The 24,741-nt window shown below is 35.7% G+C and overlaps 1 protein-coding gene across 2 annotated transcripts in view; it reads right to left on the reverse strand.

The window, feature by feature from the left end:
• mgat4c (mgat4 family member C) overlaps positions 1-24,473 on the reverse strand; it is a 105,981-nt gene extending 81,508 nt beyond the window's left edge. Inside the window, exons 1-2 of one of the 2 annotated variants that reach the window (XM_082181964.1) lie at positions 24,140-24,473; positions 13,621-13,725 (exon numbers count right to left, since the gene is read on the reverse strand). The gene's annotated coding sequence lies outside the window, so the exon portion shown is untranslated. The remainder of the gene's footprint in view (positions 1-13,620; positions 13,726-24,139) is intronic. The other variant, XM_082181965.1, reaches the window with a different exon arrangement.
• Positions 24,474-24,741: the final 268 nt, after the last annotated feature.

Here is a 24,741-nt window from a genome sequence, read left to right on the forward strand (position 1 = left end):
ATTAACATTACATTATCAGTTATTACAGTTTCCAAAAAAACATGATTTCCACAAAATTGTCATCATACATTGATAATAATAACAAATGTTTCTTGAGCAGGAAATCAGCATATTAGAATGATTTCTGAAGGATCATGTGACACTGAAGACTGTAGAAATGATGCTGAATATTCAGCTTTAACATCACAGGAATAAATTACATTTTCAAATATATTAAAATAGAAAATTGTTATTTTAAATTATTATAATTTTTCACAATATTACAATTTTTACTGTATTTTTGTTCAAATAGTGAGTATAAAACTGAACCCAAACATTTGAACTGTAGTGTATATATTTGATTTTTATACAAAAATTCATACATCTTTCAATCAAAAACAATCCATACAAATATGGTAGATTGAATTATACATTATATAGACTACTGTAATTGGATTATAATTGTTACTTTTTTTTTTAGCTTGTAGGTTACTAATGTTGCTTGACTTTCACATTCCATTATTATTTAAAGCTTTAATACTTTGACAAGCAATTTCAAAGTAACTGTTATGAAACGAAAGGTTCGTTTTCTTGATTCATTCAGCTCATACCACCAAATTAGCACGGACACTATATATTTTACTGACGGGCTGTTCTCTGATCATGCAGGCAGTGGAAATTCTCTCACTTATTCACTCTAGCTTCTGCTCTTTCCCTTTTACGTTCCTATTACCTCTTACTAGATAGGCAGCGTGTGAGCGTGTTTTTTGAATGTAGGTAGCTATATTCATGTCATTTTCCCTCATTGGGCTCACACACCATTACTCCTCCACGAGTCTCATTTTGTGAAGCGAGAGTGGTTCTCATCTCCCCGGCCCGTAATGACCCCCACCCCCACCCCCTTATTGTGACCTTTGAGGGCTCACTGTGTCCCCTGCGACCTGCTATACTGCACCTGCAATTATCTTTCCTAATTACAGTATATCTGCCATTGCGATGAGTTCTCAAAAAATGTTCTCTCACTCCTAAACATGGCAGGAGAGAGCGAGACAGAAAGACAGAGAGACAAAGAGGAAGAGGACTAGAGAAAGGGCAATAGATAAGTGATAGAGAGAGAAATCTCTCTGCTTTGTCGACCCCTCAATGCGACCTGCTCCCTGAGGAAAGCAATTTAACGCTCGACTGCTTCCAGAGCAGTATATCTGAATCACAAAATAACCTTAGATAAATTACAGACGCTACTTTTTTCAGCACCCTATCTTGAGTCTGGAGATCTATAGACTCACTTCGGTGAAGACACAAAAACCACATAGCAGGGGGCCAGCGGCACACTGTCACTAAGCAACGGTCGCCAAATTGAACATGTAGAGACGTGGTGGGTGGGAGGAAGTCGGAATGCAAGCAGACAGTCAGAGTTCTGCTCAACGGGAGCCCTGACTTCTGTTTGCCTGCGCTTCTCCTTATGTGATTGCAAACCCTTTAGTTCGGAATCACATTTGTGTACACACACGCACACATGTTGAAAAGGGAAAAACAAAATGCTGTAATCTCCACAACCTGCACCGACAAAAAATGTATGTCCAGAGTCCAGACAAGTGCTTTCCCACAAATCTTTGCAAAAAGATTAGCTTAGCTTTCCGAAAACAGCTGCAAGTCTAGATTTGTTGTGTGTACGGAAGACCAAAGCTTTGTCTATTTACCTTCTTTCTACCACTTTGGTCAGCTCCCAGACACATGGAAGAATTCAATTACATGGTGACTGGGGCCTTGACACGGCCCCGGTTCTGTTTCAATCACACCACAGTCAGATATAAGAAGGTGCAGGGGAGGCTGTGTTACGTGCGCGTCTGTGCATGGAGTGGCCAATGAGCCATGCAGTGACACCAACAGGCCCACTGGGACCGGGACGGAGAGATACTGATCCCTGATACTTTTTTATGAGAACTTGGGAGACAAAAGTGGGATAAAACTGGCTTTACGAAAAAAATGGTTTACATTAATATAGGCTAGAAACAAACAAACAAAGACATATTTTTACTTACCAAATAAATATAAATAAATAAATAATTTACATTTGTATTATTATTATTATTTACAATAATATAAATACATATTTTAAATGAATGATTTATTGATTAATCATTTTTATTACTTTAAATAAAATAATTTAAATAAATACAAATGCATTGATTTATATTTTCAAATACAAATACATAAATCATGAACAAATATTATTATTAATAATAAATAATTAAATGAATGACAAAAATGTATAATCATTATTATTTACAATAGAAAAGATTAAATGTAAGCAAACAAATGACTAAGACAAATATATACAGTATATATATATATTATTTTTTTTTATGTATAAATTAAAATAACCATTATTATTATTAATAAATAATTGAATGAATGACCAAATAATCATATTTACAATCAAATGTAAAAAAAAAATAAAAAAAAATAAAAAAAATCACCTGAGTGCTGGGCGATATGGCCAAGAAATTATCACAATATTGTTTTTTTTTATATCACATGATATCTATATTTATCACGATATTCATTTCCACATTTTTTTAGACCTTGAGAATGAATGAATGAATGTAAATATGTTCTCCACAGAGTAGTTACATTTTAATTTAAGGCACCATGAAATCCATTAAATTTTTACAATTTAAATTTTACAAACTTTAACAATTTAATCAAGCTTTTAAAATGTAATTAAGTGAAAATATAACAATTAATTTACAATAAAACATTAATTTTTTTTGTCAGATAAGATGCTGCACAACAGCGACATGCACTGACTGGCTGGTGTCACGTTTATTTCTGCTGTGTGATAGTTTGTTAGATGAATCCATTTCATTTAAAAATGTGCAGAGCTTATCAACGTTATCGATGCCAGTTTTATCGTGATTTCGATTTGATATCATTTATCGCCCAGTCCTAACCTGAGCCACAAATGCCATGCAATCCCTGACTCTGCAGAAAAATGACATTACCATAACAGTAACTGGCTGATAGAAAAGCAAGCACGCAATTTAAAATGAGAAATTTCTAAAGTACATCATAGAGTGTTAATATACACATAAACATCTTAAATAACTTATGTGTGAAGTGCTGAGAGAGAGCAATGTGATGACTAAACTGAAAAATGACTCGGGTTTTGTGTGGGAGAGCTGTATGGAAACTCAGTTATGTGCCAATAACAGTTTGTGGATGAGGTTATACAGCACTGATTGACTGACTGCCCACTGTTTGGATACCGCTGGTTTCTAGGGGGTGGAGGGGGAGGTGAGACAGAAGGATAAAATTATCATCCTTTTTGTTTGTTATTTAACTTTTCCAGCTGAGGACCATTTATAATGTCAGAAAAGTAATTCTGTGCCAAAAACATCAACAATCATACTTTAATAATTTATTATAAGTTTTATATGATTAATATCCACCCCCTCTCTGACTTCCCTATTGAGCCTTTAAGTCTTCAGTGTAAACACCCACTTTGCATGTGAAATGAAAAACCAAGGGGTTATTTATCATTTTCCTTTGTCAATAAGGCCTTAAAATGTTCAAACTTCAAGACTTTAAACTTCTCAAAACTTTCAAGACTTTGTCGAGTCAACATTCTTTTTTTCTGAACAAACTTTTCTTTTGGTTAAAAATAATTACAGTTAAAATAATGGAATTGCAATTATTAAAATTGTAATACTTCCTTAAGTTTCTGTTCAAATTGCAATTATGCATCCAGTTTGCTACTTCAATTAAAATTGTATTCAATTTAAAGTGCACTATGACTTATTTAACTGTTGGCCCTCTAGCGGTTTATAAACAAAACTGCATGCATTTTGCGGAAGAACATTGTGTTGGTTGTGCTTTGGCTCTGTGTGGCTGTATTGATAAATATGGTTATCCTATACTGCTCATAAAACATTCACTAGGCTTAAGAGAAATAACCAGTTTAGATGGAAAGGATCTCAAGTTGAGTGACGTACAGTATGCAATTTCCTGCAAAAACCATCCCACTAGGTCTAAAATATAAACACTTATAATAGGCTTACCACAGTAAATCAGTGTAAAACAAAAACACGTTTTAGATGGAGTGATGATGCATTGACTCACTGGGTCTCATTCACTAATAACTGCATACACTATTCATATTTATACGCACATTTAAACTTCTCACGAAAACTTTCCGGCTAATTCACAACACGTACACACGCGCATGAATTTGTTCTTAACCTCGTTCTAATGTTGATGAATTCAGCATATTCTAAATCAGCGACCGTAAGTAATGTACATAAAACACACCCAAACCATGTCCACATAAGGGCATTCCGCAAACCTTTTCTTTCGTATTCTCAGCAAACATGACGCTCTCTACAGACGCGTTCTCGCCTGAGAGCACTCGTAGCAAGATCCTTGAGCGATGTGAAGAGTGCCATCCTCAAAACAAGTCCAAATGCAATAAACACCTTTAATATAGAGAACACAGACATACATAAGTGTATCTGCGTCTTTATGCAGAGCTCCCTAGCAGCTTGAGCTATAACGCATATTTTCTTAATATTTTACTGACAGTATGTATATGTGTATATATGTGTGTGTGTGTGTGTGTGTGTGTGTGTGTGTGTGTGTGTGTGTGTGTGTGTGTGTGTGTGTGTGTGTGTGTGTGTGTGTGTGTGATGAAATAAGTTTAAGATCTATATCCGTTTAAAATTTCATCTTAACATTTATAAGGCCACCAAAAGTGGTTTCAGTTGTTCCAACAATTTTTCATAAATTTAGAATAAATTTGAGCAAAAGTTATTGATGAATCATGATTTGTTTGTGAAGACATCCGTATGCAGATTTCACAAACAAATTTGTGCATTCGCATGCTTAGTGAAGAGACCCAATATTTAAATTTTGAACAAAAATAAAATTACATAGTGTACCTTTAAGGTATTGAATTGCCATTTAAAAGGTAATATTGCACAACCTATTTAGTACTGTAGTAGTAATGATTTGTGAAAAAGATTTTCCGACATCATCCCATCACACCACTGATTTAATGTGCAAAGAAAGAAAGTAAATTAAATATTTTAATATTAAAATAAATAACAAAAAAACAATACCAATTAATTGCTATTGATGTTAAGAAAGAATTTACATTGCCCAACAATTCCTGACCTTCTTGTGAATTTGAACGCACCCCTGTGTGTAATTAACAATCACACTGTTGAGTTGAGTACGCAATAAGCCTGATTAAAATAATAAGCTGATAAAAACCAAAAATGATTTACAGGAAGCCCTGGTGGGTTGATAAATTATACCAACTGCACAGAGAAGCGCCACACTGTCAGAAAGACAAAAGAAAAAGAGGTTGTTGTGTCAAGAAAAACTGACTGACAACACAAAGTATCGCGACAATAATTTATGCAGCGCAAGCTACAGAAGGTTTGTGATATCTGCCATATTACCGTGGAAATAACAGACCTTGTTAATGTATTCTGTCTCAGGCATTGCCTGGGGACAATGTTTTCATGTCACCAGCCAGGAACTGCTGGTGTCATTGCGATTGAGCAGACTGTCTCGTGCACGCAGAGACCGAGAGCCATGGAAGCCCTCCTGGTGCTTCAGAGCGTGTGCGTATTCTCCGGGCTGAGGGTATATCCATCAGCAGAGGTCTCTAGTGCTGGGCGAAGTGTTAAACCAGGCAGTGCCAGTGTGGACGCTGCATTCCCATGCGACTATAATATGCATCACATTTCTTTATTCCCCTGAGGGCCCACTGTCCTGGATGACTGAGCTGCCGTTTGTCTAAAAAGAGGCCATCATTTAACAGCCATTCCTCTAGGGACTCGCTACTTTTCCCAACATTAATCCCACCTAATTTTTCTCTAAAAGTCATTTATTTAAAAGCTCCTAATACTCTGCATGTCAATCTGAGAAGTGCAAATTATAACAGGCTGGAGACAAACAGACAGGCATGTAGAGGACGTTCTTGTAATGACTAAAAGCACAATAGATTTAAAAATACAGTGCACCAAAAAAAAATTGAATCTTTTGACCACACACTGATTTTTTAAAATGTTTTTGAAATAAGTCTCTTGTGCGCACCAAGGCTGCATTTACTTGAATGCAAATACATTAAAAAAAATAAATGTGTAATATTTGTACAAATTAAAATAACTGTCTATTTTACTATTTTTTAAATGTAATTTATTCCTGTTATGACAAAGCTGAAATTCTCCTGTCTTTAATGTCACTTTTGAACTATTTAATGTGCCCTTGCTGAATAAAAGTATGAATTGCTCTCTTTCAAAAAAAAAAAAAACTTCTAGGCCTACACGCACACATGCAGTGGAGACCATATTGAAATGCTGGGATTAAAATCCTATTTAAACCTGCAAAAGATGAAAGTTTAAAAGAAATGTGGAAAAAAAAAACCTAATCAAATGGGTAAATTTGTCACAATGACCATGTACAAAAGGAGTGCGAATGCAATTTCCTTATTCCACTGAGGCAAAAGATGCTCTTTGTAACATTCTCAAAAAATGATGGATAACATGGATCATTAGGTTTAACTTGAGCTCAGCTTAAGTGCTCCTGTCATTCTGAAATCCATGACATTTTCAGTTCAACTGTTCACTCAAATTACTATGCTTATTATATTATAAAAAATTGTATTGAATTAGAAAACTGATCAATTTAAGCATTTCACTTATGGCTACAGATTTCTGGACTTTTACTGTAAAAGAGGAAGTAATAAACAGTATAGTTTTTACATTTGATGTTACAGCAAAGGAAACTTCCAAATTAACTCGCTCTCTCGGTGGTTATTTCATCCAGTGCCAGACTATTAGCAAGATTCCAGGCTGCGGTCTCCTCATATCAGAACTCATTCAGCCTCATACAGACAGGCTTCACATTCACACCGGCCTCTCACAGAGTGTCTCTCTCTCTCTCTCTCTCTCTCTCTCTCTCTCTCTCTCTCTCTCTCTCTCTCTCTCTCACACACACACACACAACACACACACTGGTTTTTCATGTTTTATGGGGACTTTCCATAAATAGTTCATTTTTTTAAACTAAGGTGTACCTATGCCGTAACCTTAACCCTACCCTTAAACCTACCCATCAAACAAATTTTTCTGCATTTTTACATTTTCAAAAAGCATCATTCTGTATGATTTATAAACTGTTTTCCTCATGGGGACCAAAACAACGCCCCCACAATGTTAAAAATGACTGGTATTACTATCTTTGTGGGGAGATTTGGTCCCCACAACATTGGCCCTAGGGTTAGGACCACACACACACACACACACACACACACACACACCGCAGTGGCAAAAGCATGTGGGAATTCCAGTGATTTGTTGACCCTAATCCCATTAACAATTACTTCAATATATCTTTTATTTTACATCATCTGTGTCATCAATACTTAATGACAGCTTCACTCTGTCCGCTTCTTCAGATAGAGGAGTTTTATAGGAAATACTTACACCATTTGCAGTCATTCATTGTTTTTGTCACCATTTGAGTCTGTTTGTCACGTGTTCAGTGTTTGATTCATGTTTGCATTTCTGTTCTAGTGTCTTGTCAGTCTGTTAATTGGTTCAGTTGTCCTCCGTTCTCTCACTGTTTGTCACTACACTCTAAAAAAAATGCAGGGTTGTTTTAACCCAAATTTGGGTCAAATATGTAACCAACTGTTGGGTTAAAATTTTAATTAAAAAATGTAACCCAACAGCTGGGTTTGTCTATATTTGACCAAAATTTGGGTTCTAACCACACCAGCATTTTTTTAGAGTGGTTTCTAATTGATTGTTAGTTCTGTCCAGGTGTGTCTTGTTAATAAGCTCCTCAGATTTCAGATGTCATACACAGAAATATAATACCTGTAGATGTAGTTGAATCTGATGTGAGGGTAAAATGAAGATATGAATTATAGTGGAGCTTAGGTGTATAACTCTACGGACATAAATTCAAAAGTCAAAAATGGAATAAAAAATTATTACATAAGATATGATATTTGGATTTGGGCCAGTAAACAACTCCCTACAGACTGCACAGAACTGGCAACCACTCCAAACAAATTTGTGGCAATGATGTTTTTCTTTTTGAGAAAATATAAACCATGTTAATTTTACATTTGACATTTTAAAGAACTTACAATTATTCGAAGGAATACAGTATACCAAAAACAGCATAAATTCCCCTGTTAAAAAGGCTAAATGTACTTCTGAATAAATTCCCATCTCTACCAAAGTGCAATGTGACACTAAATAGTTAACATGGCAAAGATCTTACTTCACGAACCTCTGAAGGGTGTCAAATGGCACTGAGAAACTCTGGAGATGCCAAGAGTGATAATGAGTTATATTTTAAGAGCATTACATTTGTCAAGAATATTCAACAGCACATGTTGTTGATGAACCACCAAGAGCTTTATCCTATTAATGGTCCATGGAAAAGAGAATTATCGATCATTTTCACAAAGACTTCAGAACAGGAATGTACCATCATTTACTAGACCACACAAAACAGGAAGATACACAAGCACACGAGTAATGGTGAACCCACACTCCGTAATTGGGTGCATCATAAGAAAACACAAGCTTTCAATCAAATTAGCAATGTAGATGAATATGGGGGCTGGGCAGGAACACATTTGAACTGCAATTATGTAAAATTCTCATCAGATGGGACAATCATACATCTTTTTCTCATCAGCTGAGCATAAGGAGCCCTAGGCATGAAAAACACACACGGAGATGAGAGCGGCAACCATTAACCGAGTTTATTTCATTGGGTAAATTCAAAGATCCTTCTATATCTAATCCATCTCCTGCTCATGAAATGGCAATAATTATGTGCCGCATCAATTAAGTTTCATATAGTCTATGTGCTGTATCTATCAAAGCTTCAGCAACAGGGTTCGGATCAATAAGCGGATGATTATAAGCATTTTTTTTAAGCCTGCGAGGTAATACCCTGTAGCTAGGACTTCAGAAATGAAAGAAATGCAATATATCTCCATTCATTATGGAAAGATTCTAACTAGAACACCAGCATAAGGCAGCAAAATACTATGCAGGTCAATATAGGGCTGACTACTAGGCTGGGTGATATATAGAATATTCATGATATAGTCGCAATGATTTTCTTGCGATAAAAAAACATGGTCAATACCTTGTTTACCTCAACCAGTATTCTAAAGAGCATGTCAGAAGACAAGGTTTCATCACCCTTCTTTGCATCACAAGTGTGAAAGTGTTTAATAAGGTCTCTCGTCTAAACTTCAGTAGCAAAAAAAAAGTGATTCATTTTTGTGAATCATTTCAAATTGTCTGTGAAATAAAATTATTCAAAACATATATAATTAAACAAACTGTATATGACGCTATGTACATTAAAAATATCATTACATCTGGGTATGACCGGGGGGGGGGGAAAGAGCTTTTAATCATTAAGATTAAAAGTTTGTGCATATATATATATATATATATATATATATATTACATTTATTGTATTGTATACTGAATATTAATAAAAATATTGAAATGTATTTTCTTAGCAATATCACCAATCCCAAATTTCATGGGCTTGAAAGCAATCAAGTTTAAACAAAATCCTGAATGCTGAAATGAGTGCAATCACATAAGGCTATTGCTTTGCAGTTTAGTAATCTACCCTATTTTCTCCATTAATTTCAATAATTAATTAATTTGGGTTTTAAATCACCCTCTGTAAACATCAAACACCAAAGACCAATTTAGAGAACGCAATAAGAAGATTTGAAATCCCTAACAGGCTGGTTTAAAATAATAAGCACAAACAGGGGGAAAACAGAAGCCAAATTCAAGGGGAAACAAAACACTTCTGCCCATTTTATTAAGCAGCCGTGACTCATATGAATTATTCTGCCTTGTTTACATAAATATGTGTATGCATGTTACCTGTAACATTATATGCCAAGAATGTGAATCAGTAAGTTGAAAGTGAGTTGAAAGTAAAGAGAAAAAGTGACCTTATGAGATTGTGGTACATTATATTTGGAGTGGTGAGGCTCGGTAAATTCCACCTCAAAACTGGATGGGACACTTTAGGCCTTTTATATTGTGATTCGCTTTTTTCCTCTATTCCTCCAACACTTCCTGTGGCGATGGCTGCCTCCCATGAAGCTATAATGTATGAGATTTGTCAGTGTCAATTTTACAGCTAATCTCTCTGGTCCACCTAGGCCCTCCCATTCCCCGCCCATTAATTCTGTAGCCTTGTGCACCAGAAAGTAGATGGAACAGAGCTACACTTTCTCTAGACAAGTTTGTAGCCAAAGTTTAGTGGAATTGTGTGGTTTGTGACACTGCAGCCTCACAAAAACACTCCAAAAGGTCAAATTAAAGGAATAGTCCACCCCAAAATTTAAATTGTCATCATTTCCTCACCCTCATGTTGTTCCAAAACTGTTATGACTTTTTTCCATGGAACACAAAAGCAGATATTTTGAAGAATGTTGGGAACCAAACCGTTTCGGTTTCCATCGACTTTCATTGAATTTTTTGTCCATATAATGGAAGTCAATGGGAACTGAAACTCTTTGGTTCCCAACATTCTTCAAAATATCTGCTTTTGTGTTCCACGGAAAAAAAAACTCATACAGGTTTGGAACGACATGAGGGTGAGTAAATAATATGACAGAATTTTCATTTTTGGGTGAACTATCCCTTTAAGAATACACAATAAAAATATCTGAAGGGAAAAATCATGTTGTAAAAATCTTTTAAGCAAAGATTTTTCACAGCTCTAAATTCCCAGAGTGGACACTAGGTGCGAATCTTGAACTTTTACCAGCCACCAAACAGATCTATAGATAAAAAGTTTTTGCAAATGGCTAAGAAAGAGGGATCAATACCTCACCGGTGTAACATTCCTCTCATAAAGACTGTGTTTGCTGAGAATGAAATTGGCTGGTTGTTTCAGCTGATATATTACACATCAGCAAATGCATTGTACAACCTGATAAAAAAATCCAGGTCTATTGATCTGCAAGTTCTGTGAATGTAAAAGCTTAAAACACACCATTTTTCATTTCCTACCACTTTTCACTCACAAGTGCAATTCAATATACACTTACGAAGCATTTACACACGCATACACATACAATACCACTGTGATAACTTGTGTCAGGGTGAACCAATTCACTGAGGTTATCCAGCAGGGAGTTACACTGCTAATATGTACTTGCCCCAAAATAACCACCTGACAAATACAAGTTTCAGAGAAACTGAGCCTTATTCACACATTAAAATAAAGCTATAGAATGGCTGATGATACAATGATTAAATTCATGCAATGATGAGTTTCAATATATTAATGTTCCGTTTTGATTTTAATCAGCACACCATGACGATCTAGAATTTATTCATGCAGCAAATATACATTTTTATCACACATTGTTTCATTAAAGTAAATAGAAGCCAAAATATGGTTGCAAAGATACAGTTCACAAAAATGAAAATACTGTCATCATCTACTCAACGTCCAGGGTTGTGAAAGCCTTTTAAATTACAGTTCAATTCCTAAATTTTAATTAAGGTAACAAACATGATGCAGAATAGCAATTCAAATTTGAATGTGAGGAAGTAGAATTAAAATTCTATGAATTTTCATAACTCATAGCATATAAATTCTATGAATTTTAATAACTATTAGTAACTATTAATGTATAACTATTTTATATCTAGAAAAGTAACATTTGTCATTACAGACAGATGGATGGATGGATGGATGGATGGATGGATGGAAACACAATTACAGCGTGAAACGGATATAAAGCAAGATGCAAGCAAAAACAGACCACCATAGTGCATATAAAGGTTATATGGAAAATTGGTGGATAAAAAGATTTCCAGAAAGTATATATCCTGACCCAAGGAGTTTATGTGTAATTTATATTCTGTACCCACCAATAAATGAAAAATAACACCAGAGGCTGAAGCAAATATGCGCTTAGTGGCCACTGAACTGTACCTAATCCACATGTAAACAGCCTCAGTCAGTGGGAACCACTAACATTTACATGTTCAGCATTCAGCAACCGTACAAGCTTTTTATACCGCAGATAAATTAGCATTTCACTCTGAAAGGTCATTGCTCTTTTCACTCACTGTGCTGTTTTCCGTTATACAGAAAGACAAATATCAACCTGTCTATGAGATGTCTTAGACCTCTATACCCCGCACCCACCCACACAACAGCTGCATTTAACATCAGATGTATACAGCCTGAGAAATACACATTAGTTAGCACTCAACTCAGAAAAGCCATTTGCACAGGAGCGTATAGAAAGGCGTGATGGATGGTCAATGGTGCATGAAATTATAGCTGTCATTTCCCTGAAAGCTGACGATACAGTTAGAACAAAGAATCTATAAAGTTCAATAACAAATAAGTTACTGTAATTATAATCCACATTAGCACAGAACATCCGTGGCCTACTGCATATTTTAAGGGATGAGATTTTGTAACAAATTTAAGATTCCCAGGACAACCATAAGGACAACTACTTAAGAACATGTCAGCAAAACAGACCAAAAGAGGCTTCCTGTGCCTTAATATATAATGAATGTGAAGTCCAGTATTGCTTAACTAGCAGCACTAGAGAAAGCAAACTATAGGCTGCACTAGACCTCACAAACCCCAGGGATCAACACTATTCCTCACATAGACAAAGACATTCTGCCAGCTGTCCAATTAAGCGAAAACAAGACTCCCTTCCACTCCCTTCTGCAAAATGTATGTCTTTATACTTGGAAGAACGGCAACTTATAGTTAATGTATAGAGATGTTCAAGAATATTTCAGTCTTAAATACCTATGGCCAAAAGAATGAAGTATAAAACCCATTTCAAAAGTGAAAATTCCAAAAATGATAAGGGTGGCAATATTTTAAATACTCACAATATTTTCGCAATGATAGTTTTACAAGTGATATTAAACATTTCTAATATTGAGATCATTTTATTGTATTTTTGGTTTGGCTTAAACCAAATATATTTTCATGAATTAGTTCAAATGGCATATTTAATGAATAGTTTACCCATACCCATAAATGGTACATAATAGTACCTTAAGAGCACATATTAGTAACTTTCAGCTTTTGTACCTTAGGGTACTGCCCTGTGACAGCTTTGTACCTTTTTTTCTGAGAGTGTGTGTTTTAGTTTTATCGCACAGCCCCACTCTTAAGCGTTCACTGCATACAGTATGTTCACGGATTATGTGGAAAATAGAGATGTGTGGAAAATTGTGGCAGGTGGAGAAAAGCTGACCTGGCGTAACCCACTTCTCACTGATTTATGGTGGTGGCCTGCCCCGCAGACAGCGCTTTGCCCCGGGTGTCATCAATCTCTTCAGATTTCCGATAACAGCCATCAGCTACACCCTGATCCAACATCGGACCACAACACGCCTAAAAACAGCTAACCTAAAGCTAAAGAGTAGGCTACCTAACAGTGAGTAAAGCTCACACTTGGCAACAACTGGCTGTTACACCGCATACATCTAAACGTATAGTTAAAATGTACATGAAATCTTCTAAAGATTCAGAATATAGTGCAGAAGTCATATAGACTACGTTTTGTGGTACCTTTATTGGAGCTTGACAGTCATGGTCACAATGTTGTAATATGGAAAAGAACTACATGTTGATTCTTCAAATTTCTCCTTTTGTGTCCAACAGGGGGGGAAATATCTGAAATGACATCAGGGAGAGTAAATTTAAACAATTTTATAACAATTGAAACATTTTTGGTTGAACTGTTCCTTTAAGCAAAATAGAACAGAAAAAGAACGCAGAAGAGAGGCTGTGAAAGGGGTGAAAGTGAGAGGGGAAGATTTCCCATTCAGAGCTTAACAGCATCACAGCCTGAACTGTGAACACACAGGAAACCCATAACATTTATTCCATCACAGAGAACAAGAGAGAGAGAGAAGTGTTTCCAAGAACTGTGGTTTGTGTATCAAACAGAGTGATGGAGTAAACGAGTGGGGGTAATATATGAAATGGTCAGAATACAGGAACATGAATGCTTATAGTCTATATTCTCTCCTGTATGAGTGAGTGTGCATGTGTGTGTGTGTGTGTGTGTGTGTGTGTGTGTGTGTGTGTGTGTGTGTGTGTGTGTGTGTGTGTGTGTGTGTGTGTGTGTGTGTGTGTGTGTGTGTGTGTGTGTGTGTGTGTGTGTGTGTGTGTGTGTGTGTGGAGCTCCCCACCTGCCTAAATGATCTCCATGACTCACACAGGAGCAGATAATTGGCTCACAAAAATGTGCAGCAAACATTCATCATAATGGCAATGGCCTGCTGAAGCGAGCAGACACTCTTCTCTCGGTCTCTCTCCCCCGTCTTTCTCTCTAATATGCACTCTTTCTGTCTCTCTGACATGTGTGTAAGCCCTGCTCTTCATTGGCTTTCCTCCTATAGCACTTCATGTGGTCTTAAAGAAACAGTGCTCATCTGGCCCCTGCGGATTTTAGAATTAACCCCGATGAGACTCTGAACACTATGTGCCTAATTGGTATCAATAATTCACAGGATTCATTTAAGCACTGACAAATGAGTGTCTAGAATAGGGGTCAGCAATCTTTTTGAGATGAAGGGCCAATTTGAACAAGAAATATTACAGCTTTGAACCATTAAACCACATCAAGTAGATAGCCGTTTTACTTGTGCAAAGTAACTTATCCACTGAATGTTTTGTTTCCATGCAAATCATAACTAAATAAAAAGAAGAGGATAGTTGGGCATGCAAACAACGATCAATTAATCAATAAATCTCTTTTGGTGGAACAGATACAGTAAAAGTTGCTTTGCGGTTGATATTAAGAAAGCAGCTTCATAATTCAATGTATAAAAGAGCCATTAATACTGAGTGAGAAACATATTAAGTGATGATAAAAAACAACATGTTTTTTCCAAAATTAAAGAACAGTCTTTTCATATTGTCACTGTCCTAAATCCAAAAGAAATGGTTCAAATAGTAACATTTAGTTTATAGTAGTATCTTAAAATTTAGTTGATATACAATATATATTAATTTAAAATTATAAACTAAAATATAAGGTAACTACATGGGTTACGGTTGGTAACTAGTTATTACATAGTTATTGCAATTACTATAATAAGTACATGGGGAACTCGACTGTAAAATAAAATGCTAAAATAAGTGAAAAATAATCAGTGAAAAGAGAGAGATCCAATATTACTGCAGTCTTCTGTGTATCAATGTTGTACTGCTTAATATTTTTGATAATTTTTTTCAGGATTTTTTGATGAAAAGGGAGTTCAAAAGAACTGCATTTACTTGAAACTGAAATCTTTTGTAACATTTTAAATGTATTTACTGTCACTTTTGATCAATTGACCACATCACTCCTGAATAAAAGTATATTCATTTCTTTAAAAAAATTTATTAAAATCTTACTGACCCCATACTTTTGAATGGTAGTGTGTATACGCTCTATTTTCTGTAAATGTAAATTCTTTTAGAAAAAAAAAAGAAAAAAAAAGAAAAATCTGTCTTGATGGAGACACATGGATCTCCGCCATTTCAGGTAACTTATATCCTGCCTCTCATCTGTCCATGATGATGCGTTTATTTCCGAAGCCTTGTCTACGGTGCTGGAATCTAAACAGCTGTTGCAAGAGAGTTGGCTCTTCATTAAATAACCGTTTCCAATATCCCACCCCCCACAACAAAGACACAGTTTTGCCCTTGTTCTTTCTTTCACTTCGATTGATGCATATTTCATGGAGAACTTCCGCGTGCTTCCTTTCAGTTGAGAAGACGGCTCCAAGCTGACAGGCTGCCTATTACCAGACATTACAATCTCCACTGTCCCCATCGCTCGGAACATCTCTCTGCTCCAGATCCACATGCATTAACTTGTTTTTGTGAAGGTAATGAAGTAGCAATAAAATAGTAATGAAATGTCTCTGTGCGACAAATGATATACTAGCGTTTTTCATTACATTAGCTTAAATAATTTGGCTACTGATTTAGTACTGACAAGATGAGGAGTTTTTAGTGAAAAAGCAAGCACATCTTGGGGATATGTTGTGTCTCTTCTGCTGACTGTTACCTACAGGCACACATGCTGGGATGCAGGAGGGTTGGAAATGAGAGAGCTCTCTGGGCATGCTCACCTTTTCCTTTCATGCAAGTGCCAATACCCCAAACCCCTGAAGGCTGGAGAGAGTAATGCATGGAATTAATGTGCTCTGTAATGGGCTACCTTTTGTAGTCAGAATGCATTTTTCCTGATCATTCAAATAAAAAGATTTTCACATGATGCAGGCAGTAATGAAAGCAAAATCATTTAGAAACTGGAACTACATAAACATACTGTACATACTGATTAACACAAAATGAGAGGATTATTGTACGTTTTGTACATGTTTGAGATGAAAACAAGAGGTCTATAATACCGAACCTCGGAAGAAATCTTTAAGACTTACATTTTTAAGAGTTACAAGTTCATTGACACTTTTGTGCCATATTATGTGACCATATAAACAATGCTTTTGTCATTAAACAATTGAGTTAATGTTAGTAATGTAACGATGGTTTATTGTTTGTTCATGTTAGTTCACACAGTGCATTAACTAATGCCAAATACAACTTTTGATTTTAAAAATGTATTGGTAAATCAAGAAATGTATATTAGCTAAGAATAATAAATGCTATAGATGCATTGCTCATTGTTAGTTAATCAATTTAGTTAACTAATGTTAACAAATGTAACCATATTGTAAAGTGTTGCCAAAATTGCATATTTATCCCCTGACCCATACGCTAGTTATTAAATAAAAAAATTGCCAACAGTATATCCATGCTACCAAATAATTGCATGCATATAGGTATAAACCCAGCCAACCAGTGACTGTTGATTTGATATGATGCTTATAGCGAATGAGCCAATAACAGAGGGACGTCATGTCTTGTCACTCACATGAGCAGCAGAAAATAAGTCATGATGAGTCAGATACAATGAGTCACCTAAAGCAGGACACTACAGCGTTTGACCAAAACATCTGGCTGTCTTTTTCCTTCTAAAGCACTTACTATAAACCACATATGAAAGAGCCACTGAAAAATAAACTCAGTTGCCCTTTATTTTACATTATTTTACGTATGTGTACTTAAAAGGAACACTCCACCGTTTTTTGAAATAGGGCTTATTCACTTTCTTTCCTACATTTAGATAGGTGGGCAAATGCATTTTTGTCTCAGTGCATGCATTGTTTTAGTTTGACAGGGTCGGCGCTAGCTTAGCTTAGCACAATGAATGGAATCCTTTGTTGCCAGCTAGCATGTCCTGAGTAAAAGTGGGTTAGGGTTAAAAAAAATTTTAAAAACCCACCTAATTACTTCTTGTGGCCTGCGTATTCACAACAAGTACAAATAGTGATGCAGATTAACACTAGGCGATTTCCTAGGCAGATATTGACTTATATATTAAGGACTATATTAGGGGGAAGCACAGGCGAAGCACTGCTACTTGGGCGTGATATCTCTGCGCCCAAGTAGCAGTGCTTCACCTGTGCTTCCCCCTAATATAGTCCCAAGTCAATATCTGCATAGGAAATCATCTAGTGTTAATCTGCATCGCTATTTGTACTTGTTGTGAATACGCAGGCCACAAGAAGTAATTAGGTGGGTTTTTTATTTTTTTTATATCACTTTTACTCAGGACATGCTAGCTGGCAACAAAGGATTCCATTCATTATGCTAAGCTAAGCTAGCGCCGACCCTGTCAAACTAAAACAATGCATGCACTGAGACAAAAATGCATTTGCCCACCTATCTAAATGTAGGAAAGAAGGTGAATAAGCCCTATTTCAAAAAACGGTGGAGTGTTCCTTTAAAGTGTACTTAAAGTACTGGGTTATATAAGGTAACTACATGGGTTAAGGTTAGGTTTAGGGGTTAGTTCAGAGTTAGTACCTAGTTATTACAGTTAAGTATATGGGGAACAGGACTGTAAAATAAAGTGCTAAAATAAACTGGTTCCATTGTTTAAAGGTACACCATGTGACTTTTTTGTTCAAAATTGACTAAATTAGCGAGTACATCATGAATCTATCTTCCAAACAGTGTTTTTGTAACACTACGGTACGCCTATAATAAGTGTTTATATTCAGACTATTTTAGACCGGGGCGGAGTAGCCCGTGTACCTGCATGACTCGTACATAATATAATAACATAATAAAATAAAACAGAGAGAAGTAGCTCCGGCTACAATGTTCTTTCGCAAGAAGCATGCAGTTTTATTTACAGGTATTACCTGCAGAAGTCACATAGTGTACTTTTAATAAAACACAATTCTGTAGCACTGAGCCTTCCATAAAATATTATAATTTATTACCGTGATTTGTGTCAGTGAAATCAGGTTAAAATTCTACCACCCACCTCAATTCTCCATTGTCTAACTTTAGGACAGCCAATAGTATCTGACTTCTAATCTAACTCAGATCTAATTTGATCTAATCAAGATCCCTTAATGTGCAAAACGATTAATTCCCTTACACTAATAAAATAAACATTATCATCACTTAATAATTGCCCCTCGTGTTGGCATTCAACTCTGAAAACAAGATAATCATGATTAACAAAATAATCAAGGTCTTAATTATTACCCATGCTCAAGAAACAATAACATTGTAAAACATCACAAAGCACAGCTTTTTTTCAGGCTACACCAAACCAATTCAAGAACTGCACTGGTTAAGACAACATAACTACAGTGCTGCATAATTCATCGCCTGAAATCAGATATTTGTGGATGATTTAACCTATCCTCTCTGTTGCCTTTCAGCTAACATGCTTTAAACTTATTTGCTGTGCTTATCTCAACAGTAGGCTACAAATATTATTTTGTATAATACCCAACTTGTCATTAAAATCCACTGGTGTTAACTCTCTAACCAGAGTTACCTGTTTTCAAGGACAGCATAACTAACCAGGGAAGAGTTGAACCAGCTAGTCAAAGTCTTGCTTAAATTGCGACAAAGTTCACATTAGTGGCTCAGTTGCAGCAAGCTAATTTGCAGTTAACCTTATACCTAATTTGCCAGCAACATTTGTTCCTACAGCAAGACCTAGTTTGTAGGTCATAAGCTCTAAGAATAGTAACATAGTCGCAGATGATGTTTACATTTAGTTATCCAATAAGCAGCCTTCAAATCCGCAAACAAAAATACTGTTGCAAAGTCTGTTTAAATATTGATGCAGTTAAATATGTAAATAATAAATATTCAGGAGCTGTATCTAAAATTAATCAGGGGCAATAAATAAATAAATATTAAACAAACTGGAAAAACAGACATATTTTTTACTTTTAATTTAGATGAAAAAGGTGCACTGTTTAGATTGGTATCATCATCACAGAAGTCAGTTCTTCATTCATAGTTTTATCTCATTAAATGTTAACCAGAGTAAATAACATTATAAAATACTGTATGTAGGACTGTCATGACCAAGAATTTTGTGCTAACGATTAATTGTCATACAAATCATTGTGATTCATGGTTTAATTCTGTTTTGTTCATGTCACTTATAATACATTTTTTTTTTACTTGGAATTATATAGGCCTATAATATAATAATAATAAAATAGGCCCATATGATAAACAATACTATGAAAATTAATAACATTTATAATATAATATAATATAATATAATATAATATAATATAATATAATATAATATAATATAATATAATATAATATAATATATAATATATAACACAGTCTGACTAAACACATCATTCTTAATTTCTTATGAAGAAAGACCTATGATAGTTTTTAACAGTGTTTTTTTTTTATTTTTTTTATATATATTATTTATTCTTTACTCCCTGGCCGATTATGATTTTCTCTCTAATTGATGCCATTTCTTTAAGAACTTACATTTTAAATTGGGATTATCTCAAATAATTGTGATTAGACAGAATAACTACGATCAAATACGATTAATCACCAATTGGAATTCAACTAAGTTTAATGGTGCAACCACAACAAGGCTAAGCTGTAACTGTCAGTTATCAGCTAAAACAAAAAAATAATTAATCCTATTAGCCAGAATTGCAATATCATCACTATGCTTGCAAATCAAACAGAGAAAGCAGGTTACTTGGATTAAATCTGATTTTGTCTTAAAAAGCAGAGACAGATTGTGAAGTCAAAGCACCTCTGTCACTAACAAATCAGGCTTTGGCTTCAAGTTTCACAACAAAGCCTGTTTGTGTGGTTCAGCAACGTCATCATTGCCCACAAAATATCACTTGCTAAGTCTAACAGATGGCCCAGATTCCTCCCACTTTCCTCCTCTTATGACTATACAGTGACTCTGCCTCTTCCTCACCCTCTCTCAGCCTGCATTCATCAAAACCACCGAGCCGAAACCCTACTTCGTCCTCCCCATGCGAGGAAAATTAAATTCACCTGTCCTGAGAGTAATTTCACCTTTCACAGAGTGGAAGACAGACACAATTAGCGCCTGCACATGCATCACATCAGTAGTCTTTCAGTTCAACTGAACATGTTGCACCCAAGCAACACCTTTAACCTTGTTAAATCACACTCTTAAACAGAAAAACAGTTCAAGGTTTAATTAAGGCCTCGTTGAGTAATAACCAGCATTTGTGATCTGTAAAAGTAAAGTTGCGGTTAAACTGGACTTTTTGCTCCATTCACTTTCATTTACACACAAATGCTGGAGAACGGAATCGAAAGCTCATGCGAGGAAGTAAGTCTCGTCTGTGTTTGGTGAATTCTGATATGTGAATTTTTATATAAAAATAAAAAAAAGATTTTACATGACAGGATGCAAACATCACAAGCTGACCTCCTGGCTCAATGCAAAGATTTTTGTTTATATATATTCTTCATAACTTGATGAGCAATAGCCTTGTGGGCAGCGCTGACCCGAGTTTGAGTCCCGGCTTGAGTTCCTTTGCCTGTCGTGTTCTCCTTTCTCTCCTCCCTATTGCTTCCTGTCTCATATACACTATACTATCTAATAAAGAAATAAAAGGCTAAAAATAACTTTTAAAAAAAGCTTCATGGCTTGCAATGTTGCGACAAAGTAGAGCAGATTCAGTATTTTCCCATTGTTAATAATGAATTACTGTTAGTAGTAGGAGTAGTAGTAGTCATATAAATAATAATAATATTAAACTAATAATAAAAATATTACTAGTATTTTTATTTTGATTACTATTATTATTAATTTATTATTAATCTCAAATCTGATAGAATTAATAATAATAATAATAATAACAATTATGAGAGATAGTTATATAATATTTTGTGATTTATTATTTATTTAAGTCCTACAGCATGACCTCATATCCTGCTGATAATTATTGCAGGAAAGTGGAGCAGATGCTATATTTTTCCATTTTTAATTACCAATAATTTATAATATGAATTATTGTTAGCAGTGGTAGTCATAAATGGATAATAATATTAGAATAATAATAATTATTATTAGTAGTAGTAGTAGTATTTGATGTATTATTTATTTCAAACAGAAGCCCTAGAGCATGACATAATAGTCTGTTGCTGATAATTATAATTAATTATAATTATGAATAATAATTAGTAGTAGTAGCATTAATAATTATATAATTATTTGTGATATATTTTTTATTTCAAACAGAAGCCCTATAGTGTGACATCTCATGTTGGCGATATTCAGGTCCAAATTTGCATGCTCGAAGCCCAGTGTGACCGCACCTTTAGTCGCAGGACAACAGCTGCTCCAGGTGAGCGTTCTTAACACTGAAGCGGCCAATCAGAGGTCAGCGCTAGAACAGCGATTAAAAATGTGGATACTCGCGAGAGCAGGGTGAGATAACGTTGACACACCTTTTCCACCTGCTACACTTATTCACGGGCACCTTAATCCTCTGCCACAGTCAAAGCCTGGCATCCTCATGTCAGAGCACATCTAAAGTGGATTAAAATAGGACAGCTAATTACCATTTACCTCAGCAGGATCATGGCTGGATGTTGGGATTCTAGCTTTCTTAATGCGTGTAATTGTCTGTTGAATAATGCCGACCCACGCTCCTTATATCTGACTTGGCTCACTCACTCATGAAAAGACACTCATGAGTTGATAAGCGGGATGCTGCAGCTTAAGCCTTTCGAGAAACACTAATGCCAAGTGCTGGTGCGGGTCCCACTTACTGCGTGAAAAGTAGTTTATTAAACTCCCTCAGGAGTCCCAACGGTACAATTAATGTTGAACTTTGCTATAAGGTAATCATATACGTATGTTTTTTAGACTTTCCTGAAAACAACTTTCCCTCTTAGCAAAAGAAAATCCGTCATATATAAGAGCTAGAGCACCGGTGTGTAGCTCAATGTTCTGATTCGCTATGATTAAAGGTTTAAATCCAAAAAGTACAGCACAGGCCCCGAGTTTAACACAGAAGTGCATCTGAAATATACATGGAGTATTTTTCCTCAAAAGGCTTTGGATGTAACAGTGGCATTAATAACCTACAAGTTCCAGCCACACACTTCCATGCCACATATTGGACATTAAAACTTATAGTTACACAGCCAAAATCATCAAAAAAAAACAAAAAAACAAAGATAAAATTTGGTACACAACATCACTGTATACTATTAATAAAGGCTTTGAAGCTTTGATAGACCTTTTTGACAAAAGTGAGCTATATTTCTGTCTAAAATAAAATACAGGGAGGGATTTACTCCCTATATAAACCCTTCTTTTATTTAATCTCAGTCTCTCTGAGACTTTTCCTCTCACAAAAGGGCTTTACTGCATCTACTATTCTCATTAGAAATGTTCTCTCTGAGCCACTTCTCCACATTCAACAGTCTAGGGTAGATATGCATTAAACATGGGCACTGGTTCCCAATCTAAAGTGCATGGAGTGTTTCTTTATGTCTGAATTGGTAATACTGCCCACAGGTCAAAAGTACTGAGGACAGAATTGAGAGTCCACAGAAGACATGTCTTGCGAATCCCATCCTTTCCTTTAATGATATCATTTATCACACTGCTGATGTTTACAAACAAATCATAATATCTTAATAATCATTTCAGCTTTTATGATTAGATATAAAGGTCAAAATGCAAAATGCTTACCTTACATCTTGTAGCATAATTGAATTTTAAAGTATTGACTGTACTTTTAAAAAAGAATACCTGACACATGAGATATCTTGAAATTGATCAAATTTAGTAAGCCTTCACGGTATGATTGTATCTGTTGCAATGAAATATTTACCCCACTAGGGGAGGAACTACTGGTCCAAAAGGCTCAAAGTATTACAGACACTGATCTGAGGTTAGGGCATTACCTACAGATAGGCTACCGTGAAAGCCGGGTTTATTATAAGTTTAAGACTGTTATTGGATAGCCTAGCTCACGTAAAACATATCCATGAATTTATTTTTATTCAACATCAATATTTTGCTTTCACTATAGTTTATTTTAAATGGTCCTGCAGTGTGACAAACGAACTACCCAAACTACAGTAATTTTAACTTCTGATCATATTCAGTAAAATCTTAAACTAACATGGAAGTTAAGCCCCTGTTAAACCACATTCACATCATTCCCAGCCAGATGTTTGTCTGAAATCTTCTAAAACATAGCAAGCACTTCTCTGACACTACCTTCAGTTTCCACAAAGAGAAAATACACTTTCCAGCATTTAAAACGTGCAATTAGATACAAATAAACGGTATACAGAGCCACGACGTCCCATTAAGTTCCCATTCTCTAAATAAATCTCACATATTAGCCATACCAAGCTTCCAATGCCTTAGGGGCAATATGACACATGTAGGTTATATCTGTCCTTACTTTATGCCAGTTGAGTCACCTTTTATTTCTCTTAAAATATCCCAGAAGTCAACAGCGTGCTGAGGAAAAGACGTCTGACAACTTTGAGGCTTTGGGCATGAAACACAACAATAGACTCGTGAAAACGACGGAGAATGTGGTAAATTGTTTTGATAGGAAGAGGTTACATGTAGGTGCGAGTCCGTATATTATCCTTAACAAAATCAAGTTGGTAACAGTATTTGAATTCTCCCATAATAAATACGTATTCTTACCGTCGATCCAAGTGCACAGATGATTCAGAGTGGCATCTTCAACTTCTCGGCACGTTCACACATAGCCTACTGTACATGTGTGTGTGGACAGCGACTGTGAATGAATGCTGCCCGGAGCGCGCACGAAAGCGGTATGATGCCCCAAAAAAATCTGTCTAGGTAGGCAGCTCACTAGATAGTCTGACGTCAAAAAAAAAAAAAAACGGTGCTGTTGACTACGTCGGTAGATATCTGGTGCGAATTGTAATTGTCGCGGCGCAGTGGGTTCTCCGCAGCCGCCGTGTCCTTCCTCTCATGCCGACTGAGGATGTGAGCCCAGCCGCCGAGATGCTCGATCGTGGTGCGACCCGAGGCAGCCTGAGCAGTCACTCAATGTGATGAGCCTACTATAAAGTGAGCGAAATACTGAAAACAACAGGCTGTTAGGTCGTTTCACCCAGTGACAGCATACTTACATACTCAAAGGTGAGGCAAAGGCGAGCACATTTACAGCGTTAATTCAAAATGATTTACACATAAGGAGTAGAATTTAAAAACAAATAGACATGTAAGTTAAAAGATTTTTGTTTTAATCATTTAAAAGAATAAATACAGGAAAACTA

Source organism: Leuciscus leuciscus (genome assembly GCF_965113295.1).
Source record: "Leuciscus leuciscus genome assembly, chromosome: 10".
In the NCBI taxonomy this organism is placed as follows: Eukaryota; Metazoa; Chordata; class Actinopteri; order Cypriniformes; family Leuciscidae; genus Leuciscus; species Leuciscus leuciscus.